This window comes from Patagioenas fasciata, chromosome W (assembly GCF_037038585.1).
Source record: "Patagioenas fasciata isolate bPatFas1 chromosome W, bPatFas1.hap1, whole genome shotgun sequence".
In the NCBI taxonomy this organism is placed as follows: domain Eukaryota; kingdom Metazoa; phylum Chordata; class Aves; order Columbiformes; family Columbidae; genus Patagioenas; species Patagioenas fasciata.
In genome coordinates, this window is record NC_092559.1 from 33,254,791 (window position 1) to 33,280,840 (window position 26,050).

Genomic DNA, 26,050 nt, shown 5'->3' on the forward strand with positions numbered 1-26,050 from the left:
GAGACACAGACTTTCTTGGGCGTTGTAGGTTTTTGGAGAATGCATATTCCTGACTACAGCCACATTGTGAGCCCTCTCTATCGAGTGACTCGTAAAAAGAAACAGTTTGAGTGGGGCCCAGAACAACGACAAGCCTTTGAACAAATTAAGCGTGAGATAACTCATGTGGTGGCCCTCGGATCAGTTCGGACTGGACTAGCTGTTAAAAATGGGCTCTACACTGCAGCCGGAGATAATGGTCCTATCTGGACCCTCTGGCAGAAAGCACCAGGAGAAACCCGTGGCCGACCCTTAGGTTTTTGGAGTCGAGGATACAAAGGATCTGGGGCCAAGTATACTCCAATGGAAAAAGAGATACTAGCAGCATATGAAGGAGGTCAAGCTGCTTCAGAAGTGATCGGTACTGAAGCACAGCTCCTCCTAGCACCTCGACTACTGTTGCTGAGCTGGATTTTCAAAGGGACAGTTCCCTCTATGCATCATGCAACCGATGCTGCGTGGAGTAAGTGAATTGCATTGATCATGCAACAAACTCTATTTGGAAGTCTCAATCGCCCAGGGATCTTATAAGTGATTACAGATTGGTCGAAAAGTAAAGACTTTGGGATGTCGCCAGATGAAGAGGAAGTAACACGTGCTGAAGAAGCACCACCGTGTGAAGGGGTTTCGTTAGAAGGAGATATGTTGTTGAATTAGTCAGGCCCAAAGGAATCTCAAGGCCACTTCGAGAAGCTGAGAACAGAATCTGCTGTGAGAAAGAGGGGCGTTTCTTCATTAACAGGGCCTCAGCATGGCGTGAGTCATCGGACCTATCATCGGTGGGGCTCCAGCGTGTGGACTGCCCATGATACTCATTTAGCGAATCCATGCTTGGAGCGTGGATTCGTGATTAGAGAACAGTTGCGTATATAAGGAGACATGCTTCTGTAATAAATGGCTTTTGCGTGATTCACATTGAATCGGAGTGCTGAGTCCTTTATCGTTCCAACACCACCGTATAATACTTTTCAGAAACTCATAAGCAGTATGCACTGTTCATAGATGGGTCCTGTTGTCTTGTAGGAAAACATAAAAGGTGGAAAGCTGCTGTGTGGAGTCCCACACGACGAGTTACAGAAGCCCCTGAAGGACAAGGTGAATCCAGTCAGTTTGCAGAAGTGAAAGCCATCCAGCTGGCTTTGGACATGGCTGAACTAGAGAAGTGGCCAATACTTTCTCTCTATACTGACTCGTGGGTGGTAGTAAATGCCTTGTGGAGGTGGCTGCAGCAATGGAAGAAAAGTTGCTAGCAGTGCAGAGGCAAACCCATTTGGGCTTCCACACTGTGGCAAGACATTGCTGCCCGGTTAGAGAGCCTGTCTGTAAAAGTTCATCATGTAGATGCTCATGTGCCTAAAAGTCGAGCCACCGAGGAACATCGCAACAACCAACAAGTGGATCAAGCTGCCAAGATTAAAATAGCTGAGGTGGACTTGGACTGGCAACATAAAGGTGAACTTTTCCTATTTCAGTGGGCCCATGATACTTCAGGGCATCAAGGCAGAGATGCAATATATAAATGGTCTCGCGATCGTGGGATGGACTTAACTATGGACACTATTGCACCGAAATCAAACGAGCTAAACGGTTAAAGCCTGTATGGTATGGGGGCGATGGTTAAAGTATAAGTATGGAGAGGCTTGGCAGATTGATTATATTGTACTTCCACAAACACGTCAAGGTAAGCGCTATGTACTTACAATGGTGGAAGCAACCACTGGATGGTTGGAAATGTATGCCGTACCTCATGCTATAGCCCAAAATACTATCTTGGGCCTTGAAAAGCAAGTCCTTTGGCGACATGGTACACCAGAAAGAATTGAATCAGACAGTGGCACTCATTTTAAAAAAAGTATTATAGACAATCGGGCCAAAGAACATGGTATTGAATGGGTATGTCATAGTCCATATCATGCACCAGCCTCTGGGAAAATTGAAAGGCACAATGGTCTGTTAAAAACTACACCAAGGCATTGGGTGGTAGAACCTTTAAAAACTGGGATTCACATTTAGCAAAAGTTACTTGGTTGGTCAACACTAGAGGATCAACTAATCGAGCTGGACCTGCTCAATCAGAAATTCTATGTACTGTAGAAGGAGATAAAGACCCTGTAGTACACATTAAAAATATGTTAGGAAAGGCAGTCTGGTTTACTCCTGCCTCAGACAAAGGCAAGCCCATTTGTGGGACTGTTTTTGCCCAGGGACCTGGCAGCATCTGGTGAGTGATGCTTAAGGATGGAGAAGTTCCTCAAGGGGATTTGATTTTAGGTGAAAATATTCAATACTGGACTGCATGATGTGAATTGCCCTACTAACAGTGTTTAATAAGTGTCTTTCAGATCAAGACAGTGGTGATGACACCAGAGCTAGTTTCTTCGAGTGGCGCCTGACAAGTTTTTCAAAGTTGATGTCTTTGACCCACAAGCAGTGGTCATGAGATGCACTAGATGTACCATTTTTCCTGCCCTGGGAGACTGTTGTGATAAATAAACTTAATGAACTTTTCAGAGGATGGTCCACAGACTAAGAGAATGATGGATTACTTCTGTGTATATATGTACATGTGTGTGTATATATAGTAGTAGTGATTAATTATATTGTATTGAAAAGGTCTAAGTATGTCGTGAATGGCATGGTATAAGGGGTGGAATGTCCTGGTTTTGTTAAAAACAAGTTTCTCTTTTAGTGAATTTGCCTGTCAGCTTTTGGAGTGCTAAAACCCTGTTTCTGACCAGTTTAATAAAAGTGTTTTGGACCCTGTTGTCCCTTAAACTAATCTTGGGGTGCCTCCGTGACAATATGTATAGGCGTTCCTGGGGTTACCATGAATATGTAATGCCTTGCTGTATTTAAACACACCTCATATTGTTAGAAGGCACGCGAGATTAGAGGAAATATTCCTCTTGTGCCCGGTGCTGAATAAACATACCATCTTTATAACCCTGCAGGTTGTAAAGTTTTATGGCCTTATAGGTCGTAAAGTTGTTTCCGCACGTTACACTAGCCTTCCTTGTGTTTGCATCACTGCTCTTGGGGGCTTTGGATGTACACAACAGGGAGTGCACTGTCACTGTGTGCCTGAGCTGTTGTTCTGCTCCCTGCAGTGCCTAGAGCAGGCATGGGGCTGTGGGCTACTGAAAATTCAGGTGGAATTCAAGTGCCTAAATACATGCCATCTCTGGGATGTCAGTGTCTGGGGCACTGGATGGCACCAAGGCTGTGGTCTGTGTACTAAGTGTGGTGGAGCCCCACATCAGGGTGTTAAGTACCACTGCCCGTGCCACTCAGCACCTGTAATGAGCCCCAGCACACCCCAGGGCCCCACTGCTGCTGCTGCTCAGTGCCTCTCCCTCCAGTCCAGGTGGCCCTGAAGGCTGGGGTGAGCAGAAACCACTCCTCTTGTAACACATTACTTCTCCTTGTTGCCTTTTACACAGTCCCAAACTCACAAGCTTTTCACAGTGACCTGAGAATTCTGCCCTTAGGGCTCTCTTGCCCTTGCCCTGGATGTCATGCTCCATCCTTTTGGCCTAACACCAGCCCCTGCCTTTCTGCACTGTTTGGCAGGGACAATCTGCCCTGTTTGAGGTGCCAGGGATGTGGCAGACACTGTTCCATGTCACACATGGTGGCATGCACTGGCCTCACTGAGGCTGGGCCAGGCTGGATAGACTGTATGGCTTGTGTGTTGGCACCCCTGGTGCTGGGTTATATTTATAATGCTTCTGCAAGAGGCTTTGGGTTCACCCATGGACCTGCCAAAAACCTTGTGTCAAAAGCACAAGCTTGACAGATGTCCACAGAAGCAGATTGAGAAGCACTGCCAAAATGCAGTGGCAGAGAAGCATAGAATCCCTGATTGTAACCCAGAGAGATGGAATGGATGGGATGGGGGCTTTGACTGCATGTTTTACTTAGCATGTTGTACAGCACGAAGGAAGTGCTTTACCAACATCTCACATCTATCGATGCCATTGCCTCCATCACCTAACTCTACAGGGAGTCCTGGGGCTGGAAAGGCATCTGGTGGGGATGGGTATGAAGGCACCACAGGGCAGGAAGCTGGATTTGGGATGCCGATGTCACCTCTGCCACCGGTGGGCAGGTGTGGAGCAATGGTACAGGATGGAAGTTTGGATTAGGATAAAGTGGGAAGTGAGCCCAGGGAGCTGAACGAGGGTAATTGGGGGGGTATCCACATGTCCCTGGGGAAGGGAAGTTGTGGTCAGTAGATAGCAATGAGTCCTCCTCTCTGCAGGGGGACCTGTGGGGATAGAAGCTGCTGCAGAGGGGGAGTGAGAGCAGTTTTTTAAAAAAGACAACCACAGCTGACATGATTTTTTTTTTTTTTTTATGTGAGTGGGTGATTTTGCTTGCCTTGCTGGGGCAGCTTGCAGACAAAGCACACCATTACAAGGTGGGCAAAGCTGCATCCTCACAGGATGGAGACTAGATCGGCAGAATCTTTCAGGGTGCATTTGCATGTGAAGACATTTCTGCCCACCCTCTGGGGGAAGCAGAGTTCCTATGAGATGACCTGCGGACATGACCCATGGTAGGATTCAAATTACAGTGATTAGTGACTTGGCAAAAGTATATTATTATATCACAAAATTTAACAAGACTTTAGCAGCAAAACTTACAATGATATTACCTTTTGTGCAGGGTCAGTCAGGATGGAGTTAATTTCCACGCTGCCAGGATATCTGGGTATTCTATACCATATCCGGTCTCTGTCTCTTGGGGGGGTTCTGTTTCGGGGAGGGGGTGAGCCAGGGAGTGGCAGAGCTCCAGCAGGGATCACGTAGTTCCAGCGGGGACCACGTGTCTCTCTCTTGGTATTCAGGATGCAAATGGGGATTGGGGACAAGGGAGGGGGAAAGCAGTGGTGGTTTCAGCGCTGACTGTTACAGTGGTGAGCAGCCAGGTGGGAAAGGCGTATACAGTGGGGGAGGGTGGTCACGCAGCACTGTGTGCCCACCGTCTTTGTAGGTTCCTTTGTCACTGCTGTTACTGTTTGTTTGTCCTCCCTTGTTTTCTCCTTGCTGCCCCATTAAATTGTTTTTTATCCTAACCCATGAGTTTTTGCCTTTTTTTAATTTTTTTTTTTCCTTTTAATTCTCCTCTCCATCCCACTGGAGGCGGGGGAGGAAGTGGCACGTAGTTTTAGCAGCTGCCGGCTGAGGGGGAGGTGGGGCTAACCTACAACAGTCCTTTTTGGCGAGCCAGGCAGGAGAAAGAATAAAAAAGTTTGGGATTAAAAAAACCCAAAAAACAACAAAACCAAACCAAAACAAAAAAATCCAAAAACAAATGTAAGGAACATTTAATGAAGAACTGTTGTTTTTACATAACTGAGGACCTGGCACCTGACCCCAGCAGGGGAGAAGGACCGAGAGACATCAGACTATGAATCCTTAATGTAAAACACAGTCTCTTCCCGGAATATATACTGATACCTGTATACATACTGATACCTGTATTTACAAGTTAATTTAGGGGGAAGGGTATTGTATGTAAACTGAGGCAAGCCTCGGGGTAGTCTGTAAACAATGAAGTACCCAACCAATGGGGAACAGGGGAGGGAAATTGTGGTTGGGATTTTGGGGGGATATAAGCAGGGGTTTTTTGCCCTATTATGTGTGCCTACCTTCAGGTAGAACATCCCGTCTTGCAATATCGTTATTAAAAAGATTGCTTTGCTGAGAGATCCTGCCTGAGCCTATTATATTTGCAAAATAATTGTTTCCTACAACAAACAAAAAAACACCAAAAAAACCCAAAAAACACAGAGCTGACTGGAGTGTGTTAGAGCTCACACTATTAGTTAAGTGGTCATGATGTTTCTTTGTTTGTCCACGTGGCTGTGCCACTTGAATTCCTACATGCCCCGTATGTTCCCTGGAGTGCTGTTGGTAACATCTGACAAAAGGATTTGGTTTATCATAACGCTGTCCTGTATGATATCAACCTATGAGATTGTGATTTCCTTCCTTACACAGCTATATTGGTATTTTTATAAGATATTTTTGATTTTTCCATATCTCAGGTGCCACCTCTCAGAATTGATTAGTAATTGCACCCAGTCTATGGAGAAGACGGAGGGAGGTGAAATCTTCCCTCATCTCTTCACTTCTTTTTTCTCCTCCAGCTTGGGTCCAACAGTTTCTGAGGATTTTGGACACCCTGGGGATACTCAAGATAGCCTGATCTTCCTGTAATGTCTTCTGAATGTGTGCCAGGTCATATACAGGGTTACAAAAGGATATACTGGGAATATCACCCATAGATTTGCCCCAAGGGCGGATGAGCATGGGTGGAATGGTGTGTGGGAAAACATGGGCAGATATCTGGAGAATTTCTCACCTTTGACAGTCTGGAGTTTCACTCCTGAACAACTGCAGGACCTTGGTGAGGTGACAGAATATGTAAAAGGGAGATGCTCTAGTTATTCTAAAGAGGCACAACTTACTGTGCTGTATTGGGCCCTGGCCATTATCTATTAAACACTGCTCAACATCATGCAGTGCCCCCAGGGCAAAGGGGGTGGTAACAAACCCACAGGCACTGCGTCTGCTCCTGCCCTTGTGCCAGATGCTGTGGCTGCTCAGACGCCAGTGACAGGCACTGTGGCTACTCAAAGCCAGGCAACGGGCACTGTGGCTACTCAGACCCATGTGGCAGGTGCTGCAACTGAATCAGAGAACCAACCTGTTGGTCCTCTCCAGAAGAAGAACTACACAAAGAAATCAGTTTGCTTAGTGAGGGAAATTGATGACCCAGGCCCATCACAAGAACAGGAAAAGGAGGAGGAGGCAGAACCAGAGATAGTCACCCAATTGCTATCCCTGGGTGAGTTGCGAGATATGTGAAAGGATTTCAACTGCTGGGATGGTGAACACGTTGTTGCTTGGTTGCTCCGATGCAGGGATAATGGGGCAAGTAGCATGTAATTAGAAGGCAGGGAAGCTAAGCAATTAGGATCCCTGTCTAGGGCATTGACAAGGCGATTGGAAGGAAGACACAAACCCTCAGCCTCTGGAGGTGACTTCTGTCAGGTGTGAAGGAAAGGTATCCCTTCAAGGAAGATGTTACCTGTCACCCAGGCAAGTGGACCACCATGGAGAAAGGTATCCAGTACCTGAGGGAGCTAGCTGTTCTGGAGGTGATTTATAATAACACCAATAATGACGATCCACTCACTGATACCGATGAGATCCAGTGCATGCAACCCATGTGGTGGAGGTTTCTGTGAAGTACACCATCATCCCATGCCAGCTCATTGGCAGTAATGTCATGGAAAGAAGGCGAGGGACAAACGGTGTATCAGTTGGCTGGTCAGCTCCAGCAGTATGAGGGAAGTCTATCCTCCTCCCTACAGGCTTCCATCTTGTCTGTGGAGAAACTGCCCAATGTGCTAGCTGAAAAATTGTCCCAAGAGTTCCAGCATTTTGAAGACAAGTTTCGCTCCCCACCTGCATGGCCTTGGGTTTCAGCTACTCAGAATGAGCGTTTCTCCAATTAAGAGAGAGAATACAGAGGGTATTCAAAATGGGGCACCCTGTGGTTTTTACTGCGCGACAACGTAGAGGACGTGAGGAGGTGGGATGGACAACCTACCTCAGTCCTAGAGGCATGGGTACATGAGTTAAAAGGGGAGACAACCACAAGAGGACATTACGCCAGGAAAAATGCTGCCCCAGTTTCCAGCAGGCAGTTCCCCAGACAGACTAGAAGAGCTGACCTTGCCTCTGACCCTCTTGAAAGGCACTTCTGATTCATTCTTACAAGGAGGAAGCAATGAGTACCATGACTGGGACTAGGGGACGCGGCCTCCAGCCAAGTGGAGGAGAGTGATAACAGAGTTTATTGGACTGTGTGGATTCAGTGGCCTGGAACATCAGAACCACAGGAGTACAGGGCTCTGGTGGACACCGGGGCCCAATGTACTCTGATTCCATCAAACTATGAAGGGATAGAACCCATCAGCATTTCTGGGGTGACTGGGGGATACCAACAGCTAACTGTATGAGATGCTGAGGTGAGCATGACTGGAAAGGACTGGCAAAAGCACCCCATTGTGACTGGCCCAGATGTTCCATGCATTCTTGGTATAGACTACCTCAGAAGAGTGTATTTTAAGAACCTGAAGGGGTACAGGTGGGTTTTTAGCATAGCCTCTGTGGAGACAGAGGACATTAGACAGCTGTCTACCTTGCCTGGCCTCTCTCAGAGGACCCTTCTGTTGTAGGATTGCTGAAGGTTGATGACCAGCGGGTGCCAATTGCTACCATGACAGTGCACTGGCAGCAATATAGCACTGACCGAGATTCTTTGATTCCTGTCCATAACCTGATTCGTCAACTGGAGAGCCAAAGAGTGATCAGTAAGACTCACTCACCCTTTAACAGTCCCATATGGACAGTGAGGAAGCCCAGTGGAGAGTAGAGACTAACAGTGGACTATAGTGGCCTGAATGAAGTCATGCCACCATTGAGTGCTGCTGTGCTGGACATGCTAGAGCTACAATATGGAGTCGAAGGCAGTCAAATGGTATGCTACAATTGACACTGTTAATGCATTTTTCTCTATTCCTCTGGCAGCAGAGTGCAGGCCACAGTTTGCCTTCACCTGGAGAGGCATCCGGTACACCTGGATTCGACTGCCCCAGGGGTGGAAGCACAACTTCACCATTTGCCATGAACTGATCCAGGCTGCACTGGAGCAGGGCAAAGCTCCGGAACACCTGCAGTACATTGATGACATCATCATGTGGGGTGACACAGCAGCAGAGGTTTTTGAGAAAGGTGAGAGGATAATTCAGATTCTCCTGCAAGCTGGTTTTGCTATAAAACAAAGTAAGGTCAAGTGACCTGCATGGGAGATCCAGTTTTTAGGAGTAAGATGGCAGTACGGACGTCATCAAATTCCAATGGATATGGTCAACAAAATAGCTTCTATTTCTGCACCGACTAGTAAAAAGGAAACACAGACTTTCATGGGGGTTGTGGGATTTTGGAAAACGCACATTCCAAAATACAGTCAGATCATAAGCCCTCTCTATCAGGTAACCTGGAAGAAGAATGGCTTTGAGTAGGGCCCTAAGCAGCAGCAGACCTTTGAACAAATTAAGCGGGAGATAGCCCATGCCATGGCTCTTGGGCCAGTTCGGGCAGGACAAAATGTTAAAAATGTGCTCTACACTGCAGCTGGGGAGAATGGCCCCACCTGGAGCCTTTGGCAGAAAGCACCAGAGGAGACTCGAGGTTGACCCCTGGGATTTTGGAGTCGGAGGGATACAGAGGTTCCAAGGCCCGCTACACTCCAACTGAAAAGGAGATGTTAGCAGCATGCAAAGGGGTTCGAGCTGCTTATGAAGTGATTGGCACTGAAGCACAGCTCCTCCTGGCACCTCGATTGCCAGTATAGGGCTGGATGTTCACAGGAAAAGTCTCCTCTACTCATCATGCAACTGACGCCACATGGAGTAAGTGAGTTTCATTGATCACGCAATGGGCTTAAATGGGGAACCTTGATCACCCGGGGATCTTAGAGGTGATCATGGACTGGCCAGAGGGTAAGGATTTTGGAGTATTGCCAGAAGGGAAGGTGACATGTGCTGAAGAGGCCCCATCATATAATAAGCTACTCGAGGATGAGTAGCGTTATGCCTTGTTTACTGATGGGTCATGTCTTATTGTGGGAAAGCATCAGATGTGGAAATCTGCTGTGTGGAGTCTCATGCGGCAAGTTGCAGAGGCCACTAAGGGACAAGGTGAATCGAGTCAGTTTGCAGAGGTAAAAGCAATACAGCTGGCTTTGGGCATTGCTGAATGAGTAAAGTGGCCAGTGCTTTATCTCTATGCTGATTCATGGATGGGGGCAAATGTCCTGTGGAGGTGGTTGCAGCAATGGAAGAGGAACAACTGACAGCGCAGAGGCAAACTCATCTGGGCTGCTGAATTGTGGTGAGATATTGCTGCCCGGCTAGAGAACCTGCCTGTAAAAGTGTACCACATAGACAGCCATGTGCCTAGAAGTCGGTTCACTGAACAACATCAAAACAACCATCAGATGGATTGAGTTGCCAAGATTAAGGTGTCTCAGGTAGATCTGGACTGGCAACACAAAGGTTAATTATTCATAGCTCAGTGGGCCCATGATGCCTCAGGTCATCAGGGAAGAGACACAATATATAGGTAGGCTCATGATTGAGGGGTAGAATGACCATGGACACTATTGTGCAGATTATTCACAATTGTGAAACATGCTCTACAATCAAGCAAGCCAAGCAGTTAAAGCCTATGTGGTTCGGGGGCAATGGCTGAAGTATAAATATGGGGAAGCCTGTGTCACAGAGGCACCCCAAAATCAGTTTTAGGCAGGGAACAAGTTCCAAAACAGACTTTATTCTAGCCGGAAAAGTGCAACCAATCAGCTAACCAGAAACAGGGTTTATACAATTAGTTAGCACTCCGACAACGTAAAATACAGGTTCGGATATCAGTTGAGTAGATTATTGGGGTACAGCAAAATAAGAATAATGAGGATCCATAGCATGCATGCACACACTCACAAGAAACAAAACCAGAGCCCTCTGACTCAAGAGTACCCACAAGAAATAATCACTTGCCTGGGCTAGGTGAGGACTCTCACTTGCCTGGTTAGGCAAAGACTCATTCAAGGATAAACCCAGTAAATAACCACTCACCCAAACAATGAGGTGAGGTACTCTCAGTCCTGGGAAGTCTCCTTAAACAGTGTTCCAGTCTAAGGAGAGGGCTCTAGTTCACAGACCCACTGCTCCGAGAAGACCACTCCAAAAGGGGCCTTTGGTGGGAACCCCATTTTTATAGTCTGGTCAGATCTGGCTGTGGGCATTACAACATAGTCCAGAAGCTTTGCAGCTACTCTGGGCACTTCCTCTGCTAACAACCCTGTCAATTGACTCAGGGTCCCATTAAGGAGCCTGTCAATTGACAGAGAGTCCCACCCCTCCTGTCCCACCAGCTGGTGGAAGTGAAGTCACCCTGCCCCGGAGTAGGGGAGGATGTGACTATCAGCACCTTTGTGCCACCCTAGGTGTGTATGTGGAGGCAGGCACAGTGGGGCACAAAAGGTGCTAAAAGAGCCATCAGCTGCCCCATTGAAGGCTCTGAATCTCAGGGGAATGTGTAACTGCCACAGCCTGGCAGATTGACTGTATTACACTCCCACAAACCCGACATGGCAAGCGTTATGTGCTTATGATGGTGGAAGCAACCACTAGATGGCTGGAAACATACACCGTGCCCCATGCCACTGCCCAGAACACCATCCTGGGCCTTGAAAAGCATGTCCTATGGCAATATGGCACCCCAAAGAGAACTGAGTCAGACAACAGAACTCATTTCTGGAACAAACTCATAGACACTTGGGCCAAAGAGCACGGCATTCAGTGGATATATCACAACCCCTACCATGTACCAGCTGCTGGAAAAATCAAACAGTACAATGGACTGTTAAAAACTACACTAAGAGCAATGGGTGGTGGAACTTTTAGAAATTGGGATTCAAATTTGGCGAAAGTCACTTGGTTGGTTAACACCAAGGGATCTACCAATCGAGCTGATCCTGCCCAGTTGAAGCCTCCACACACTGTGGAGGGGGATAAAGTCCCTGTGATGTGAATGAAGAGTATGTTGGGAAAAGCAGTCTGTGTTTTTCCTCCTTGGGGTGTGATTTTTAGTATTGTAATGAGCTTATAATGAGCAAAGTTCAACTAAAGGACACTTTATCTAACAATCTCAAGATATATGTTAAACACGACTCAACTAATTGCACAGGTTCCAGGATATAGCATAATTATTTATCAGTTTATCAATTATTTATCAGCAGTGCTGGCTAAACGGAAGCCTGTTCCAGTGCTTCACAACCCCTTTCTTAAAGAAATTTTTCCTAATATCCAACCTGAACCTCCCCTGGCACAACTTGAGGCCATTTCCTCTCAACCTATCACTTGCTACTTGGGAGAAGAGACCAACACCCTCCATGCTACAACCTCCTTTCAGATAGTTGCAGAGAGCAATAAGGTCTCCCCTCAGCCTCCTTTTCTCCAGACTAAACAGCCCCAGTTCCCTCAGCCGCTCCTCATAAGACATTTTCTCTAGACCCCTCACCAGCTTCATTGCCCTTCTCTGAACTCTCTCTAGCACCTCAATGTCTTTCCTGTAGTGAGGGGCCCAAAATAGAACACAATATTCAAGGTGGGGCCTCACCAGCACTGAATACAGAGGGACAATCACTTCCCTAGTCCTGCTAGCTGCACTATACCTGATACAATCCAGGATGCTGTTGGTCTTTTTGGCCACCTGAGCACACTGCTGGTTCATGTTCAGCTGGCTGTCAATCAACACCCTCAGATCCTTTTCTGACAGGTAGCTTTCCAGACACTCTTCCTCAAACCTGTAGCATTGTATGGGGTTGTTGTGACCCAAGTGCAGGACCCGGCACTTGGCCTTGTTGAACCTCATACAGTCACTCTCAGCCCAATGATCTAGCTGGTCCAGATCCTTCTGTAGAGCCTTCCTATCCTCAACCAGTTCAGCACTCCCACTCAACTTGGTGTCATCTGCAAATTTACTGAGGGTGCACTCAATCCGTTGTCCATATCACTGATAAAGATATAAACAGAACTGGCCCCAACACTGAGCCCTGGGAAACACCACTTGTGATCATCCATTAGCTTCCTGCCTCACTGGGACTAGGGATGCAGCATTGGATGGGCATGGGATATGCAGGGTATGGGGGGATGAGCCCAACTGAGCCTGCATCCAGCTCTACCTCACCTCATCGTGGGCAGAACCTGCTCAGACAAGATCCAGAAGTTGGGAGGAGCCACCAGCCATACAAATCTGGGGTTGGTGATGGGGGAGCATCAAGGACACCACAGGGAAGGCTGTGGAGCTCTGGGGACATCACAGGAAGGCTGGGAAAGGAAAAGCACCTGTCCTGCAGGCAGGGCAGCAGGAGCAGGCACCCCTGGGAGCTACGTCCCTGCTGTCTGCCTCCATGCAATGTGTCAGCCCAGACCTGGCACCAAAGCTTACCTATGGTTGCAATGCAACACTGAGGGAGACTGTGGTCAGGGTGAGGAGAGTGATGCTAAGCCTGCCCATTATCCTCAGGAGTGGAAGCTTGCTGCCAAAATGGCTACTGCCTGGCTTTGTGGGAGGGTGTCCCGGCTCCCGGTCAGTCCCAGGAATGTCTGGGGACCTGGCTGAGGAGCTCCTCCATCCTCACAGCATGATGGTCCATGCTTGACAAGGCTGCAGCCAGAGCTGGGCCAAGGAGAGAGGCAGAGGAGCAGAGCAGGGTGTGTGGTCCTGACCAGGGGGCTGGTGGGAGTGATGACCATGCAGACATAGCAGAGGGGGCAGGAACTACGTGACTTCATTTATAAGTGAAGTTACATCCTTGAAAAATCAGATTTATTCTTCTGTCATCAATGCAGTGTGATGGTGCCAACCAGCCATGGAGTCCCTGGGTGACCTGGGAACTCTCCAGCTCCATCTGCTTAGGTGAGACAACAGCTGGATTGAGACAGATATTGAGCACTGAGACACCGGGCACTGAGATGTTCAGTGTTGAGACATTTGTAAACAGTTGCTAGGAACAGTCATTGCAGAATTGGTCATGTAGGACAGTCTTCTGCATGAAGTTAAGACATGTAAGTTCTGTTTCCCATGTAGCTGAGACAAGCAGTAATGATGGATCATGCCTGCACTGGAGCATGGCCAACAGCCGGACAAGAGCTGAACACGGAGTGTTTCGGGGAGTCTCATCTGACCCTGCTGGAGCTGCTGCAAGAACCCCTGCAACAGACACTCCTTCTCCATCCGGAGAGTGGCTGACTGATCCCCTATATGAGCATTACCCCATGCCAAGATCCCATGATTCTCAGTAGCCCTTCATCCCCTGTGAACTCCCCTGCCAGGGTTCCCAGCCTCATCCTCCTGCTCCCACTGGGCTCTCGAGGCTTTAACTTCATAGACCGTTTGGAGAAGTGGTTTTCAAGGGAAGCGCTGAGGTGGGGACTCACTCATGCTACTGGTGACAGCCACAGCAAGCGTTTGGGGAGGGTGAGGTTGAGAACGAGTCCTGAGGATTCAGGGGTGAGGGTGCAGGATGAGGGTGCAGTGGTGAGAATGAGGATGTGGGGATGAGGATGAGAGTGGAGGGGTGGCTTTTGATCAAAAGCTGAACCACCAGACACCTCAGCCAGTTGGGGCATACACTGGACAGGTTCTGGTCTATGCACTCCTCAGGAGCTGGAAGGCCTGAGAGCAGCCCCAGAGCCCAGCAGGAAAGGAGAGAGAGGAAGACTGGGGAAGGGCAGGTAGGGGCACCCTGCAAGAGGAAGAGAATGGTGGACAAGCCCTGACACTTGCCCAGGGCACTGTGTGCTTGCTACCCCAAAATCCCTGCCCCATCCGACAGCCTCTTCCTCTGGCAGCCCTGCAGCCCCCAGGCAGCACCCACTTGAAGCCCTTTGTGCCTCTCCCTGCACACATGGGTGCCTGCCTGGGGTGCTTATGGGCACCAAAGTTAGGAGATGTGAGTTCGGGATTAAGGAACTTGTGAGTTAGAAGCTTTGTGAGTTGATGAAGTGACGAATTAGTGAGTTCACGTTAGAGGAGTCCATGCAAAGGGCATTGAGCCCTTGTTTGACATGTCTGTTTGTTTTCTTTCCTAATGAGTGTAGTGAGTTTGCATGGCAAGGTTTTACTAGTGAGGAGGCTGTAGGTGTGGCTTCTGTGAGAAGATACCAGAAGCTTCCCTCATGTTCGACACAGCCAGTGCCAGCCAGCTCCAAGATGGACCCTCTGCTGGCCAAAGCTGAGTCGATCAGCAGTGGTGGTAGCACCTCTGTGATAACATTTAAGGGTAAAAACTGCTGGGAGAAAGGAGTGAGAATATGTGAGAAAAACAACCCTGCAGTCAGTGAAGAAGGAGGGGGGGGAGGTGCCCCAGGTGCCAGAGCAGAAATTCCCCTGCAGCCCATGGTGAAGACCATTGTGCTGGGTTAGCTGAAATTAAGGTAATTTTCCATGCAATTAGAATCTTTTCTTCTTAGTAGTGTCATGGATGAGTGATGTAGGGTCCTGTTTGCCACAGAGCAGTGTTTAGATCACTTAAAGTGTGACTTGAAGCAAGCTCTCAGGCGTCAAAGTTTGCATAAATAAATAATTTAATGGAGTAGTACAGCAGCAGGGTTGGCTCGAGCTGGGTGCCTTCGCAGAGGTCCCAGACAAGCATTGAAATCCCTGGGTAATTATACCCTTACAGACTATTTACCTGCCCCTCACACCATGATTCACTCCAATAGCAATATTTGAATCTGGGATCTTTTTGCTTCTTGTTGGATCCTTTCAAGGAGTTCAGAGAGGCTTTTGTATTGTTTAGCTGAAGACGTTGTTTCTAGTCCATAGCCGCTTCGTGTCAGCCTTGAAGGTGTTATTTTGTCTGAATGAATCTTATTTCTTCCCAGCAAAAACTGCAAAACAGGCCTTATCTTGCAGGTGTCCATGATGGTCTGTAGCTTCTTTTGTTTTCATTAAGTAGATACAAGTTTGAGGAATATGAGCAGAACTTTACAACAAACAGCTTAAGATTTCAGCAACCGGCAGACAGTAGTCTGCGGGCTGCATGACTCCTGACTGATCGCTACAGAAGCAACAGAGGAGGGATAAAGGATCTGATATTGTTGCAACAGACACCCAAAGAGGTGAACAGCTGGGGGCGAGAGGAGATGGGGTGGAATATTTTTAAAGAAGAAGAAATACTGCGGTTCCCCCCCATATTCTCTCTAAGAGAGGGGTGAAGTATGAGGAGAGTAACCTCAAAAGACTATTAATCTGGTGCAGAGGCAATGAGTTTCCTGCTGATCTGTTAGGAGTTTTTCAAACAGAGACTTGGGAAAAAGTGGGAACTGTGTTGTGGAAGGCAATTAGTCGCAGTGAAAAAGATATTCTCGGCCTTGTAACCTCCTGGAAACTGATGATTACTACACTGAAGCAATTAAAACCTGAAAAGACTGTTATGAGCATTAGTGACTCAAAACTTAAATTGAACTTTGGGACGATATAGGGCAGAAATTATGGGATAAATTCAGCAATGGAGATAAAGAAGCTAAATCATTAGCAACTACATGGAAGCTTATAATTACCACCTTAAAAGATCTTAAGGCTGAACAGTCTGCTGCTGCCAGAATTTTTGCAGCGTTGCAGCCTGATAAGTATCCTGAAAGTCGCTATGAAGTTTACCCGGTTCGTGTCTTTGATACCCTCCCTATTCCATCCCCTGCTGTAGCTTTGGCACCCCCGATAGCTCAGCAGTCTGGGGCGGGGGGAGGAAAAATGCCGAGCGGGTGGCCTCCTGTACCATTGCTCAACCCTGGTGAGAAAAACAAGTCCAGAGGACTGGAGTCAGACAACTTGCCCAAAGAACCTGTGAAAGCTGAGAATGCTAAGGTCGTCAACAAGTGTACTCTCAGTCCTTTTACCAATTTGTATCTGCCTTTACTGCCTTGTAACCCTCCAACTTCGATGAGAGAGCAGGAGTCACTGCATAAAAAATGCACAAAAGAACTGTGTGACAAATTAGATCAGCTAATAGCGAGTGAATCCAACAGTCGGCAATGCAGTCATGCTGATTGTGACAGGAAAGGGGGTGCTCCTGGGGACTCAGGTAATACGAATAATTATGATGCTAGAAAGTATTGGTGAGAATGTGTACTGTTCCAAACCCCTCTGTTACTAATGATTCTGCAGCACTGTTCAAGTCCACATTATTTGATGACTTGGATGAAGATGAGGGTTTGCAGCATTTTCTTGAAACGTTAAAAGGAAAAGCAGTATGTGTACATGTTGCCCCGAGATCAGATAAAAACCATGAAAGACTCAAGCAAAATTTGACCTATGCAATGTAATTGCTATAGATCATTCAGGATGGAATGATGGGGACTCCTTGAAAGGGGCGGGTATTCCACAACTCTTGGAACAGACACTAATTGACACACCACAATTTACAGGCACTATTAGTTTCTGAAATCCTGAGGCAGTCAACAGACCTTGCATATCAAGCTATGATAGAGGTGCCTGAAACCAACAAAGCAGCCAAATAATTTACAACTGTTATCAGGATCCCAATGAGAATTACATGCAATTTATTGACCATCTTCAAGAGGCCATCAATAAGCAAGTTGAAAACTTAGAAGCTAAGGAAGCGCTGGTGTTGAAATTAGCAATAGAGAACGCTACTGTTTGCTATCAAGGTGTTATCTGCGAGTTTTACAGTACATATTACGTGCTTCTGTGTATTGCCTCTCTGAAAATCAAGCAGTTTGTCAGGAATGTGAGTTAATTGTTTTACTGATTGTTGTTAGAATTGTTTCTTTGTGGTATAAGTACATCGTAAAACTTTCTCCCCACTTTTCCCACTCATGCTGCAAGCAGCCCTGTGCTTTCCCCGCCCCCCCTCCCTCTTCTCATGGTTTTTACTTTCGAGATGGGGTCAGGAATGACTGTTTTCAGTCGTGTTCCTAAGAAATTGGTATTGGGAGGTGTTTTAAAACATAGGAAAGCACTTGGAAATATGAGGAAGGAAGATCTTGTGAAATATTGTAATTAATGGTGGCTGTGGTATAAGTTAAATTATTGGGAAAAGTGTCCAGAGAACAGAATCTTGAAGTATAACACCTTGTTGCAATTAATGTTGTTTTTAAGGTGAGAAGAGCAGGACAAAATAAATCTCTACAAGAGATCATTAAACCATTTCAGACAGTTTTACAGGCAGAACGGTTTGAACTTGAACAAGCTGAGAATTAACTGACAACGCACAGGTCAGAAAACTTGAAGTCTGCAAGATGCTTTCCTTATTAACCTGTTTTCTTTGTAGGTATCTGTTTAAGCATATTACAGTTTAATAGGTCTTTGTCTGTTACATGGTACAGTAAGTTTATAGTCCATGAGAATTCATGGACTCAAAATGTGCATTTTGTGATATTACAGAAGATCATGAGTAATTTAGTTCTTTACTGTGTGAATGTGATGGTAAAATTTTGTGTGTAGTAGCTGTTACTTTTCTTTCTAGCATTCTAGCTTTATTCCAATATCCAGACTTGTGCAACTCTGTGATAGGCTGTGTCTCATCTCGATGTGCTGTATTTGGCTCTTTTGTATGCACATCATGTAAAGAATCCTGGTTTTGGGATAACAGTTGTAGCACCCCAGATGAGACACTATTAAAAGCCTTGCCCAGTCCAGCTTGCTGCGGGGGCGGGGGGGCAGGTGCCGATGGGGCTCCAGCAGGCACTGACCTGTTTTTTCAGGGATACCCAGCGGTACCTCTGCCTGGCTGAGCAGTAACCAGTCCAAAGGTACTATGCAAAAACTGAAATATTGTCTCGAATAAGTGTAACTGTGATCTATCTGCATATTTGAACTTGGTCTTTGATTTTCATATCTGAGCTCAGTATTTTAATTTGCATATTTATGTTTGGTACCAAAATAATTTTGTTTGGGGAGATAATTACAAAATGGGAACCGGTTCCACTGCTAAAATTCCACCTTGCTCTCCCTTAGGATGCATCCTTACGCATTAGAGTAATTGCTTATATTTTTATCTAGTAATTTTGAGACCAGAAAAGAATTTAAGTTGTTAAACTCTAATTCGCATTGAAAAAAACAAAACAAAATAAAACAAACAACAAAAAAACCAAAACACCTAAATGCTATGATGGATGTGAACTTGGTATTGTATGAAGTTGCATTTAAAAGTTGCTAGAATATGAACTGATTTGGATCTAGGAAAATTGAATAATGGATTGATGTTTAATACACTGTTTTTTGACATCTGTAAATTTTAAATGTAAATTAAGCCAGTGGATCCATAGTTCTAATGAAGCTGGGAAATTAAACCAAAATTTTATTTTAATAGACTTATTGTGTGGTAACTAGTTGGAAGAGACTTCTTAGTAAATTCACCGTGCTAGTTTTTGAGGTCGTGGGAGAGAATGAAAGAAAGGCCGTTTTTTGAGACCAATGGAATGTTAAATTTGGAACAAAGTTGTACCATATGAATTCTTGTATTTGCCGGAAAGCCCTATACCTCTCTTGGGTCAAGATTTGTTAAGTAAATTGTAAGCTCAAATAACGTTTTCTGAGAATTCTGTTTAGTTGCATGTCCTACAAGAAGCTGCTTGGACGGTGCAGATCTGCTTGCTTCAAGTGAGAAATCTCCAAGGAAATTTCGAATGCTGTATTTCCACTAGTATTAACAGCCAATGTTTCGATAAATCAAATACTACACTGATAGAACTGAAACAGGACTTCGATCCGGTAAGGGAAAACAATATCCAATAAATATGACAGCCAAAATGGAGTTAGAAACTTTGAGGAATAAATTTATGACAACCTTACAAGGTAACTGCATTTGATTGGACTTGCAGATCTGTCTATTTATAGGTACAACATAGAAACAACCTGTGGCTATTGTGAGACAGTATGATGATATTGCTAACACACTGATATACCAATTGTTACTCTGATCAAGAAATGCAGGGAATGAATTTAAGTCTTAATAGGCCATGATCCTTTTGTCATATATGTACCATTTGTGAAATCTAATTTTGATTTTTTTATTTTTGCAGTCTATGTCCTTGTAAATTGCACTAGCTGATTTTCTTAACAGCACAGCTTTTGGCATGCCTAAATGTAAATTACTGCAGAACGTGCAAGTCTTTAACATCAGGTCACAGACCATCCTTGTATTTGGTCTGATCCTACATGCTTGCACAGTTTTTGTTGATGGTTCTGGGAAGTTTCATAAAGCTGAAGTGGTCTGGCGTGAAGATAACAATTGTCATCATTCTGTAAAAATTATTGAAGGTTCAACCCAATTAGCAGAACTTGGCACAACTTTACATTACTTAGAGCTTTTTAAGGAGGAACCTCTAAATTTGATTTGTGATTTTGAGTACGTAGTCAAGATCCAACGCACGTATCTGATTCTGAACTGTATTTTTTTTTAAACGAAAAGGGGGAGAAGTAAGGAAAACACCACAAACCCAGTTGTCAAAAGCATTGTATGTGATGAATCACTTATATCTAAGTGGTGCAGCCCAAATTTGCCCTGTGATGAAACACTTTGCAAGTATGACCCAAAAACATGCTAAATCAGAAAGAACCTGCATTAGTTATGGTCAAATCACTAGTTAATGGTCAATGGAAAAGGCCACATCAATTGATAACCTGGGGAAAAGGTTATGCTTGTGTCATTACAGGCCGAGGATTGAAGTGAATTCAACAAAGATTCAACGGATGCCGATGGACAGGAGGGAGATAAGTTGTGAGGACTGTTTCAGATGTAAATCATGGATCCTAATTCAGTGTTATAGATGCTCACAGACCTGGTGGTCTAGAAGCCTATTAGCAAGCAGGTGGTGTACCTTCTGTGGAGAACGGCAATTTGAACAAACAGCAGGAGAGCCGAAAGGGCGATATTACGCTTGGATAGTCAATGCAAAAATGAGGTAGAATTATGAGACATTCCTACCATAGTATCTACTGCACTCCTTCTCCCTAGTCTAGCAGCTGGTAAAGCTTTAGGAGACATATCAAAGTTAAGTTATTGGTCTTTTAAACAGGCTAATCTAACTTCTGAGATACTAACTCAATTAATAGTAGATGTTGATGGTATTAGGCATGCTACTCTACAAAATCACACAGTTATAGATCTTTTACTTTTAACACTAGATCATGGTTGTGAAGAATTGGAATGTGTTGTATTAACTTGTCTGATCCTTCTGAATCTATTCATAGTACTTTAGACAAACTAAACCAGCATGTTACTAAGATTGTCATAGTAGAATTAGGGTTTGACAAATGGTTTAAAAGCTTGGGAATAGGTGGGTAGTTGTTTGATCTTGTTAAATTATGCTCAACTGCATTGTATGTAATTGTAATTATGTTGTTAATCATGTGATTGTATGCTGCAGTGTATTTCAAAGATGATTCAGCGTGTTGTAAACAAGGCCTGGCTGGTTCAAAAACAAAAAGGGGGAATTGTGGGAGATTTGAGGGATTTTCTTGAAGTTAATGTGTGGATGGGTTTCTATTAGATGGCGATTTGTTATTAAACTTGTCAGGCCCTAAGGAATTTCAAGGCCACGTCGGAAAGCTGAAAACACGACGTCAGTCAACACATCTATTAGCAGTGAGACTTGGGCGCGTGGACAACTCTTGAACATAGACAATATCCAATCAGCTAATGCATGCTTGGAGCGTGGACGCGTGATCAGGAAATAACTGCATATATAAGGAGGCTTGTTTCTGTAATAAATGGCCTTTCTTGAATTCACGTTGGATTGTGTGGAGTCCATGATTTTTCACCCTCACACCTGCCCCCCAGAAGTAACTCGATCCAGTCTCCCCCTCTAGCACCTTGATGGCCCCACATAAATCCCTTACCAGCCAGCATATGCTGGCATTGCCTTCTGCATCACCCCAGTGCCCAAAATGGAGGCTGACTGTAAATTTGCTTTAGAGGAACAGCACATAAGAGGTCAATGAAGGCAGATTTCTTCTCTTTGTGGGTCTTCTTGTACCACCACCTGAAGTATCTGCAAGCAAGGGAAGGAGAGGTATGAAAGATGACAGAAGCTGGCATCACTGCACAGCAGGGTCTGACTGGCACACATTGCAGCTGCCCCTCTTGTATAAATGTACAAAAGTGACCTATGTCCCAGGGTGTGAGGGGTGACATCCCCTGCTATCCATCTGCAGTGTGTATCAGAAGACGTGAGTAGGCACAGCTCAGGCAGCACAGGGCTGCTTGCAAGGGCACAGTGTGAAAACAGAGCACTCCAATACCCAAGAGCAGGACTCCCAGCTCATGCAGGGAGCTTTCCCAGCCACCCCCACTGAGAAGCAGCAACACACACACACAAGGACCTAAAATCAGCAATTAGTAATAAAATAAGTTAATAAGAATAAGGGTCTATGCTGGTTTGACTGAAAATGGGTTAATTTTCTCCGTGCAATTAGAAATCTTTCTTTTTCATAGCTAGAATGCTCATTATTTAAACTCAGTTTGAGAACAAGCAGATAACACCCCAGCACAGAGATAATGTTTGTAATTGCTCTGGTCTGAGAGCCAAGGACATTCTGAGTGCCTTGCTTACAGGTGTGAGACAGCGAGGAAGAGGGGCAGAGATGGGGCAGAGCTTGACTGACATCCAGACTGATCAATAAGAGTATTCCATCCCATTAGCGTCATGCTTCAGACTTAAGGGAAGTTGGGACCTTCCAATTTTGGCTTGTTAAACCACGACAGGGTCATAGATTTTAGGCACTTATGAAGTTTAATAAGAATAAGCTTCACAGATGCTAGGTTTTAAGCACTTATTAGGTGTTAAGTCACAAGGATGGAATTTGTTGAGGTAAGCAGGAGAAGGTTAGGAGACAATGCCCTTGTTCTCAGAAGATAAGGTGGTGAGACCAGCATAAGGATCGGTTCATACTGGTTTTGCGGTTACAAGCCGAATAACAAAGGAATATAATGCATATGCAAAGGATTTCCTGGAAATGTAATGAATATGTATGTTCCATGTGGATAAAACCTGTGTCAGGGAATTGTTCGGGGCCCTCACTAGACAGAGCTATCCTGTGAGAGTGCCTGAGTGACGCACGTCAGTCATTAAATGGAATGCTTGCTTTTTAAACCTTAAACCCTGGTTTTAGAAGTTTCTTCAATTTGCCAATTTTGCGGTATCCCCACCACCATGCCTGGTAGGGCACATCCTGCTAAGGTAAGTCTCAGAACGGAGGCACAAGCTGGGAGAAGCCATACACTGCTCTGGGGATGTGAGCCTTGCTCTTCCACCTCCATGTCTCCATTGCCACACACAGCCCTGCCACATCCCAGTGCTACATCCCCAGGAGAAGATCACACGGGGCAGCCTTGCCCTGTAGGAAGTGATGCCTGCTGTCTGCAGCTGGCAGGATCCCAGAGACTCACCTCTGCTTTCACACCAGCTGTGCAGCCAGGCACTGCCCATCAGATAATTTCTCACCCAAAGGCCTCAGAATCAAGAGACACTCAAACAGGGGCACACCCACACCTGGGTGTGCCAGCACCACTCCAGGCAAGAGGAGCAAGGCTGAGGTCCCAGGTCAGCACTCATAAGGGACTGGCTTTTGCTAATGAACCACCCCAAGTTAAATCTTCCATCTGGAGACAATTAGCATACAGAAACCAGCTACCAGATTAGAAGTAGCTGCTGAACTCCCCTGAGCAAACAAACAGGCAAGACCCAAGTGATGGCTCCACAGTGCCAGGTGGGCACATGAGCTCCTGTGGTGGGGAACATCCCTGAGCTACCCGTGAGCACTAATGCTATATCACTGAGAGGAGAAAGCCACCCCAGCTGGGAGCCCACAGCCTGTTCTGCTCCAGCAGCTCACAGGATGCAAAGGCCAGGCAGTGGGCAGTGAGTACTATTACCTCAGGACATGTAGCCCTAGTTTAATGGGGATGGGGGCATCAAAGGGGAGAGACTCTTCCACAACAAGCCCTGCTCCTACACACACTTCCCCAGCAAAAACAACCCACTCTTACCTTTTTGGCTGTGTGATAACCAGACATTCACTTTATTCACCAACTTTTAAGGTCTCCGAAGCCCTCTTGGGATGATATTTTCTGGGATGCAGTCATAGGACACAACTGCAGACTGCTCTCTGTTCCTATGTACTCACCTTCATGTTTGACTGTTTAAGGACATTTTGCCTGCAGAGGTCCAGGGCATAAAGAGAACCTGCTTGTCCTGCATGACCGCCCTGAATCAGGGCCTGCTGCTATCTTCAAGCTACATCTGCTGCAAGTGTTCTTCTCCTAGCTGAGACAGCCCCGGCTTTACACTGCTGAGGCGAGGTTTATGGCAGCATGCTTGCTCTCTGTCTCAAGGAAATGATATTTTTATTATTTTCTTTAAACCTAGTATCAGAGAAAAAAGATACCCAGGCAGAGCAGCTGCAGCACAGGCCAGCAGGGCATCCTGGCTCCTTGGAAAGGACATGATTGATACTGCAAATCGGCCACGTAAAAAAACTTCTAAAACCAAAATTTGTGGGTTTAAAAGCAAGCATCCTTTATTGGCGTGCCGCCAACTCCAGGGGATCCATCCTCGGGGAGGGGGGCAGAAGAAGTTCCAGGCACAGGTTATATCCATCCAGATCATACATATTCATTACATTTCTTGGAAATCCTTTGCATATGTATTACATGCCTTTGTTATTTGGCTTGTAACCTGCTTGCACTGGTGTCACCACCTTATCTTCTGAGAGCAAGGGCATTGTCTCCTAACCTTCCCCTGCTTATCTTAACAAATACCATTCTTGTGACTTGATGCCTAACACCTAACATCTGTGAACCTTATTCTTATTAACTTAGTAAAATCTACAACCCTTATTTGTATAGACTTATTTTATTACTAATTGCTGATTTTAGGTATCAGACGGAGGGATTTAAAAAAGCATTTATTCCAGGAGCACACAGCAGGAGAGGTTTGAGATTTATAGTCACTGCTCGAGCTCTTTTGCTGTCTCAATAGCAAACTTCCCCTGACAGCTTCTCCCCACATGGCACAGGCCAAGAGGAGAAGATGCTCGATGTCCAATTGCTGGCTATTAACAGCTTTCCCAAGGCTGCAAAATAACCAGGAGAAAGTCTTTGTGTTCTGCAACACTAAAAGCCCTGCCAGGGCCAGAGGGCATTTTTTTCCCTTCAAATTGGCAGCAGAATTAAAACCTGTCCAAACATCACCCAGACATTCTGGATTTGTGCTGTAACACCCTCCCAGGGCGCACCAGCCACCTCTGTGGAAACCTGTCTGCACCTCTCCTCCTGCCCTGCCAGCCCCAACACCTGCCGCAGCCCACAATCTCCAGGGCATCAGACTGAGTGCTGCCAAGCAGAGCCCTAAAGAGAGCGCATGTGCCCCGCCTGGATGTTGCCATTCCCCTACTGTCACAGCACTCAGTCCTCTCTCCATGCCCACTGTTGGGTTTTTTTTTGGCAGGTGTGCAAGCAGAGCTGTCCAAGCCATGACTGAGGTGTTGGCCAAGATGGACCGTGGGCCTGTGTTCCTGGCAGGGGAGGTGCTGGAGTTTGTGATCACTTTTACCAACCTGTTATCAGCCTTGTCCACCTGCACCAGCAGGTATGGCAGCCCATGCCAGTGGGCCCCTTTTTGCACATGAAACCTTGTGGTGGCAGTGCTGTCTGGAACAGCCCTCCCTCTGAGCAGCCAGGTATAGTTATGGCTGGTTTGTGGGGCAATGGTGCCAGCTCAACCACTGGTGACTTCCCTGCCTGAGGTACTCCCTTAAGGGTGCTTTGTGCCATCACTATTTCAGGACTGAAACTGAGATAATAATTCTGGTTTTATGCCCCCAAGAGAGAGACAAGAAAAAAGTATGCAATTATAGATGCTCTCAGGTGAGCCCTCAGCAACAAGGCTACTGGCAGAAAATGAAGCCAAACTGGCTGTTGAAGCAGGATATCTAGTTACACCAGGGTGACAGTCTCACAGGGCAACATTCAGACAATGTCATTGTTTCCTACATTTATGGAAGGAACTCTCTCTGTGTAGCAGCTTGCTTACTTATCAGTGTGATCCCTGCCTTCAGAGCTGGCAGTCAAAGGGATGAGCAGTACCTAGAGGGAGAAAGAGGCAGACTTCTGTGTCAGCATTTTCTATGGCCCAGCCTTTGCACACTGCCTCTTCCCTCATCATTACTATGTTCAAAATAGTCAGTGAAGAAAAATGAGAAGATGGGAGCTTCCTATATTGGTTCACAGGGAGTGACTCCGCATCATAAGAAGTCACCCAAAGCCTCCGTGTCCACTGAGTGTGTGGTCTTGTCTGATTCTCCTGGGGGTGGAGAGTGCTTTCTCATCTTAGGCCCTT